Source organism: Salvia miltiorrhiza, chromosome 1 (assembly GCF_028751815.1).
Source record: "Salvia miltiorrhiza cultivar Shanhuang (shh) chromosome 1, IMPLAD_Smil_shh, whole genome shotgun sequence".
Classification (NCBI taxonomy): domain Eukaryota; kingdom Viridiplantae; phylum Streptophyta; class Magnoliopsida; order Lamiales; family Lamiaceae; genus Salvia; species Salvia miltiorrhiza.
In genome coordinates, this window is record NC_080387.1 from 9,628,825 (window position 1) to 9,636,173 (window position 7,349).

Below are 7,349 nucleotides of genomic sequence, written 5' to 3' on the forward strand. Positions count from 1 at the left end.
ACTTGAATCCAAGACCTTTGACCTTAGGCATTAAGATCTTACTGCTTGGGCAACACACATCCACATGAATTCACAATGAGCCTAATACAATAGAAGAACAAACTGAACACAAATTAATATATTTTTATGTAACTCATCTCTTAAATTACTTCCAACTTATAGTAAACTGTGGCTTTATGGCTTCTCCATCAGCTTCACCTCTTTAAATTTATCAAAAGAAGCAATACAAATAATTTCACCATGCACACAAACATTTATTTGAGGAAGAATAAAGCATATTATGTACTAAAGCATATTCTGCACAAAATCCTTGGCAAGAGAAAGTATCAATTTTTTTGTATTCATCAAAATAAAAAATATCTCAATGTATAAGAAAGAAAAGGTAAACATCCTGATGCATATTAATAATCTCCATTTCAATTATATGATTGATGATTATAACCAACGACTCAAGACATTTTTGGGAAAAAATCTAAGAATTGCTCGACACTCAAACACTTATCAAAATCTTCAGCAAAAAGCGACAACTGACATATAGGTGCAACGAAAAGACAATAAAATAAACTCAAGCTTATCCATCTGATTCTAAGCATATTCTAACCCGGACCTAAGCAAGCAGCCTTTGCATGCTCCTCTTCTTCACGCCAGACTTGGAAACCTTTAGGCTTTTGTTAATACCACTCAATCTTGCAAGGGATGCCTTCAAGTCAGGCATGTAATAGTTACCGATCACTTGATTGACACCAGCCTTCCCCATGCTGTTGAATTCTTTCTTCATGAAAGACTTGTTAAGAAAATTTGCAGGCTTGTTGTATTTCTAGATCTTAGTTGTTGCAAACATCACGTCTGATCCTTTGCCGGAAGAATGGTCACGGTCTTCTTGTTTGCCAGCCACATTAATCAGAACCTATGAAAATCACTAATTCAATCCATGAGCAAAATAATAATAATAATAATAATAATCATAGGGCATTACAGAGTGGAGTTCAATTTGACACATATTGGAGTTCAATTTGACGCATATTGCATGCATAGTCAACTTTCAATAGATATCCAACCGATAACAATTTAAGAAAACTTTTTCAAACAACAAATGTACCACAAAAATAAACAAAATCCATAATTTTTTAAAATAATAATCAGAATCCCTACTTCTCTCTATCCAACGACTGCAGCCACAAGTAAATATGTTTCAAGATTACATAAGTTCGCTCCAACCACTTTCATGCAGTCATACTATATCCTATAATATGTAGTGACTCAGCCACTGAATAAACTAAACACAATGGAAGCCCAAGACCTTGTAGGCATCAACCAACAGAAATTTCCATGAGCCACATTCCAGAGCTACACATGCTCCATGAGATATATGTCTATCTATAGTTGTTGTACGATAGAATTAGTAAATTTATATTTGTCGCTTCAAGATGGTGGAGCTAGAATAGAACTCAGTACTCGTCAATGCAAAACTAATACTTTCAAAGATAAATATGTGACTATGTATGCATGTGTTTGATGTTTGTAGCAAGCATAATTGAAGCCAAATGCAAATATCAATATCTAAAAGCTCATAACAAACAGCTCAAAAACCTTCGGTTAGGATTTTCAAAAATAGAATTAGCTAAACTTACTTCCCCTGGGCCCTGCCTTGATTGAATCTTTCCAGTTTCCAATCAGATATACTTCTTCTCCCTGAGAAAAAAAGAAGAAGAAAAGTCTAGGATAATGAGAATGACATTCACACTAACATAATGCAATCATATATGTGATTTATAGGACGTTGCCAAGTGGAGTTCAATTTGACGCATATTGCGTACATAGTCGATTCTCAACAGATATACAACCGATACTAATTTAGGAAAACTTTTTCAGTCAGCAAATGTATCACAAAAACAATAAAAATCATTAAATATCTCAAAAACAATCGAAATCCCTAATTTTCTTTATCCAACAACTGCAATTTAACCGGTAACAATCAAATCATCAAGCACAATATTTCACAATTTTATGGTAAATAATAAATCTAGAAAATTTTATAAAAGTTAAGGAGAACGAAAGCCAAATTATTCGAAACACTCCTCAATCGTAAAAAACATGAATAAATTTCATGGATCGTGTTTGTAGACTTAATTTTCCACCAGTGATAAGAGAAATCACGCTATAAGGACAAAAATTGAGAAACAAACCAGAGTGCCTGTAGGAGTGCAAGTTGTAAAGATTGTTAGGCTCTTTGCTAAATTTCAAATTGGCGGTTCCATTCTTGAACTCCTTCACCAGAAACGAATTGTTCTTCTTGGCGATCTCCCATATCAGCTACCTAGGAACCATCGCCATTTCTGAGAGAGAATTGCTACAGGCTGTTAATCAATAAGAACAGAAAAAATACAAATTCAAATCAGCTGAATAAGAAATAGAAAAAAGAAATAGAAATAGAGAGAAGGAAACATGCTTTTGCGCTTGGAGGCGTCGTGAGGCCGCAGACCAGACTGAGTTTCGGGCGACAGTTTCGTCTCCATCAGAGTTTGATGAGAAAATGGCGGTTGAATCTCTACCAGAGAACAGCTCGCTGATATGGTGGTGGAATTGGCAAAAGAGGAGATTCGGGTGAGAGAAAGGGTTCAAACTTGGAGGATTTTCTTCTGCAATTAGGTTGGTAAGAATAGTTGGGGAGAGAAATAAGCTTATAGTCGTGGGATTATGATGATAATGATTTTTTTAATGTGATATGCGAAAATATTTTCCAACGGACTATAGTCGTGGGATTACAAAACTGAGGAAATGGGTATATGGCATAAAAGTAGGAAATCGAGTAATTATAGTCGTGTGATTATAAAATTGAGGAAATGGGTATATGGCAGAAAAGTAGGAAATAGAGTAACCGCTAATTTTGCCGGGAAAAAGAAATCCTAGAAAACTGTGTTTTCATATATTAATTAATAGATACCCCTTCCAAGGATAGATGATTTGTTTGATCAACTCAAGGGGGCCAGTGTATTCTCAAAAATAGATCTAAGGTCTGGGTATTACCAGCTGAAGATCAGACCAGAGGATATACCCAAGACCGCTTTCCGCACAAGATATGGCCACTATGAATTCGTTGTCATGCCATTTGGTTTAACCAATGCACCGGCAGTGTTCATGGACCTCATGAATCGAGTTTTCCATCCATACTTAGACAAATTTGTCTTAGTATTTATAGATGATATCCTCATCTATTCTAAGAATGACCAAGAGCATGAAAAGTATTTGAGAATCATCATGGAGACATTAAAGACGGAGAAGTTGTTCGCCAAATTCAGCAAGTGCGAATTTTGGCTGAAAGAAGTAATGTTTCTAGGGCACATCGTATCAGCAGATGGAATCAAGGTGGACCCCGCCAAGGTGCAAGCAGTGCGCGAGTGGAAATCACCAACCACACCTAATGAAATCCGGAGTTTCTTAGGTTTGGCGGGATACTACCGGAGATTCATCGAAGGATTCTCTAAAATAGCAAGACCAATGACGTAATTACTTCGCAAAGGAATCAAGTATAAATGGGACGAAGAGTGTGAAGCCAGCTTCTAAGAGCTGAAGAGGAAATTGACAACTGCACCAGTGCTAGCAGTTCCAGCAGCCGATAAAGAATACGTGATCTTCACAAACGTGTCCAAAAATGGGCTAGGTTGTGTGTTGATGCAAGAAGGGAAGGTCATCGCCTACGCCTCGCGACAACTAAGGCCACATGAATTGAACTACCCCACTCATGATCTGGAACTGGCAGCAATTGTGCATGCTTTGAAAATTTGGAGGCACCATCTCTACGGAGTTAGATGTGAAATCTTCACTGATCACAAAAGCCTTAAGTACTTTTTGGAGCAGAAAGACTTGAACATGAGACAGAGGAGATGGCTCGGACTCGTGAAGGATTACGATTGCGGTATCAATTACCACCCGGGAAAAGCTAATGTAGTAGCTGATGCTTTAAGTCGTAAAACTCAATCCGAGTTAGGACTTCTTCTCACTCAAGAGGACACACTTGTAAGGGATTTTGACAGATTGAAGATAGAAGTGGTTCAGCCACCGGCAACGACAAGAGCAATTATTGCAACTCTGGTAGCCGCCCCAGACCTCAGAGAAAGGATCAGCAGTGCCCAGAGAGCGGACGAGGGCTTGGAAAAAGTTCGTCTCAAGATCCGAACAAGCACGCCAGGAGGCTACCAAGAGGCAACGGATAACGCCGTTCTTTTTGAAGGAAGACTGTGTGTTCCCCATAACGAGGAACTCAGAAACGAGGTCATGAGTGAAGCTCATGACACGCCCTATACCGCTCATCCCGGGAGTACCAAAATGTACCAAGATCTGAAGCAGAAGTTTTGGTGGGACGGGATGAAACGAGATATAGCCTCGTTTGTAGAGCGCTGCCTTGCATGCCAGCAAGTGAAAGCTTTACATCAACGACCATATGGAAAATTGCAGCCATTGGAAATCCCAGAATGGAAGTGGGAGCACATAGCGATGGATTTCGTGATGGGTTTACCCAAGACAAATAGGGGCAACACAGCTATTTGGGTAATAGTAGACCGCCTCACGAAGTGCGCTCATTTTATACCGATTCCAATTACCCATGGATCGGAGAAACTAGCCCAACTGTACATCCGTGAGATTGTACGGCTACATGGAATACCAATATCCATTACTCCGGATAGAGATTCAAAATTTACTTCTAGATTTTGGATCAGCTTGCAGAAAGAGTTGGGAACAAGATTAAACTTTAGCACCGCCTTCCATCCTCAAACTGATGGACAATCGGAAAGGACAATTCAGACCCTTGAAGATATGTTGAGGACAGTGGTGCTAGACCGAGGAGGAAGTTGGGAATCAGTGCTGTCGTTGATCGAATTCGCCTACAACAACAGTTACCAGGCGACCATTGATATGGCACCTTATGAGGCGCTGTATGGAAGGAAGTGTGGATCACCACTTTACTGGGACGAAGTGGGTGAAAGAAAAATCCTTGGGCCAGATGCAGTAAGCGAGATGATCGAGACCATCCGCCAGATTAGAGCAAGAATTAAAGAGGCCCAGGACAGACAGAAGTCTTATGCCGATACCCGACGAACCGAACTACAATTTCAAATTGGAGACAAGGTTTTCCTTAAAGTGTCACCCTCGAAAGGGATCGTTAGATTCGGTGTTAAGGGTAAATTGAGACCCCGTTTTGTAGGACCTTATGAGATCATCGAAAGGATAGGTCCCGTAGCGTATAGGTTGGCGCTGCCACCTAGCTTTGGAAACGTCCACAATGTGTTCCACGTGTCACAGCTGAGACGGTACGTGTTTGACCCTAAACACGTGATTCACCAAGAGGAAATGATTCTTAACCCAGACTTGACGTACGAGGAAAGACCTGAAGCCATTTTGGACCGAAAGGTGCAAGAGCTGAGGAATAAATCGATCGCGTCAGTCAAAATACTATGGAGACACCATGGACCTGAAGAAGCGACGTGGGAACTTGAGGACCAGATGAAAGAAAAATACCCAAAACTTTTCACAAAGGTATGCAAATTTCGGGACGAAATTTTTTTTAAGAGGGGTAGTATGTAACAACCCGCTCTTTTATCATTATTTAATTCCAGCATTGCATGCTTATTAATCTATCTTTTAGCAAATGAAGCACTTTATGAATTCAACTATGTTTCTGAATTACGTATTTTGGAGACAGAGTCACTACACTAGCAGTATGCATTTATTTATCTTCGCGTGTTTAAGACCGCGACGTGAATCATTAAGTCGATGAATATTTATGATTCAAAGTTATAACCAACTTAGCGAAGTTGTGTTATTTATTAATCAAGATGGAGTTTATTTCTATTTATTTCATATTGTTACTTAAGTCGTGGTTTACTTCCGACTTTGAAGCTAGTTAAATCTACGGATTTAATTTAAATATTAGCGATGAAGGAATTAAATCTATGGATTTAATTTAGCAATCTAGCGATATAACAATACAAATTAGATTTTTAAAGCAGCCAGTGTTCGACTACGGATTATCGATATTAGCAAAACACGAAATCAGTATTTCAAATACAGAGCAACCAACACTGAAGGATTTTATTTAAATCACATCACACTTTTAATTCCTTACAATCAACTTTAGACCCTAAGCCTCTACTACACTTCTACTCTACCATGTGCCAACACCCAAAGATTAAGGAAAAGGGAGGAAAAAGGATAAAAAGAAAAGGTGGGGAAATGTGTGCTGCAGCAGCAACTCTTCTCTACGGCTGGAGCAGCTGCAAATACTCCCATCACCTCCCAACTGCTACCCCTTTCCACGCCCATGCAGCCCAGCCATGCCCAAAGTACAGCTAGGCTGTCTTTTCAGCCACCCTACCGATACACCCTTCCCATGAGTATACTCAAGTGGCAGCAACTACTTCTTCCTCTACTAGTGTCAACTTCAAACCCAAATTTCACTCTCACATTTTTCTCCTAGAATTACCAAGGAACAGCACTTGCAATCCTTCCTTTACTCTGCCCATTGTCAAGCTTCATCTCTCTCGACGCGCCATAAACGAAGGGGAGTAGAGCGAGATTCTTGCTGCCAACTTGAACAAGGTAAGACTCGGCTTAAATTCCCTCCCTTCGCCATGTTTCTTTCCACCTGTTTTGATTAAGAACATCATCCGTATCATCCTCCAGTTTGCACCTCGACGCTCGAAGAAGCGAGAGAAAGACCATCGTTCTTTACCCGACCAAAGCACGCTATATACCAAGGTAACCTTCGACCTCAGTTGCTACTCTTGTCGACATGAATCACGCTCGCAGAAATCATGTTTTACATGCTGTACACGAGTGAATGAATGCATGGTTAGTCACGTCCTTGTAGAACCAACAACTTGTAACCTTCATAAACTACGAGAACCTTTAACTCATAACATAGACGAACGTGAATAACACATCATGCTCACTTAGGTAGAGTATTAAGGTCTGTGTTTTACACGAAGAGGTCCGTAGGTTTTTCACCGTATCGCTAAGTGAGAATCGAGGCGAGATAAGGACGGAGAGTTTTAGTTTTGGAAACTGGAGTCCTCGTCGTCTTCCCAGAGCTGGAAAAGCCAGAGCAGAGCTGATTTTCCAGAGCTAACTCGCCAGAGCTGACTTTGGAAGCCATAGTTGACTATCCAGAGCTAACTCGCCAAAGCTGACTTTGGAAGCCAGAGCTGACTTTCCAGAGCTAACTCACCAGAGCTGACTTTGGAAGCCAGAGCTGAATTTCCAGAGCTAACTCGCCAGAGCTGACCTTGCAGGCCAGAGCTGACTTTCCAGAGCTAACTCGCCAGAGCTGACTTTGGAAGCCAGAGCTGAAT

At 40.3% G+C, this 7,349-nt stretch overlaps 1 pseudogene; it reads right to left on the reverse strand.

Moving 5' to 3' along the window:
• Positions 1 to 378: 378 nt before the first annotated feature.
• On the reverse strand, positions 379 to 2,334 carry LOC131006542 (60S ribosomal protein L28-1-like; annotated as a pseudogene).
• Between the last annotated feature and the right edge of the window lie 5,015 nt (positions 2,335 to 7,349).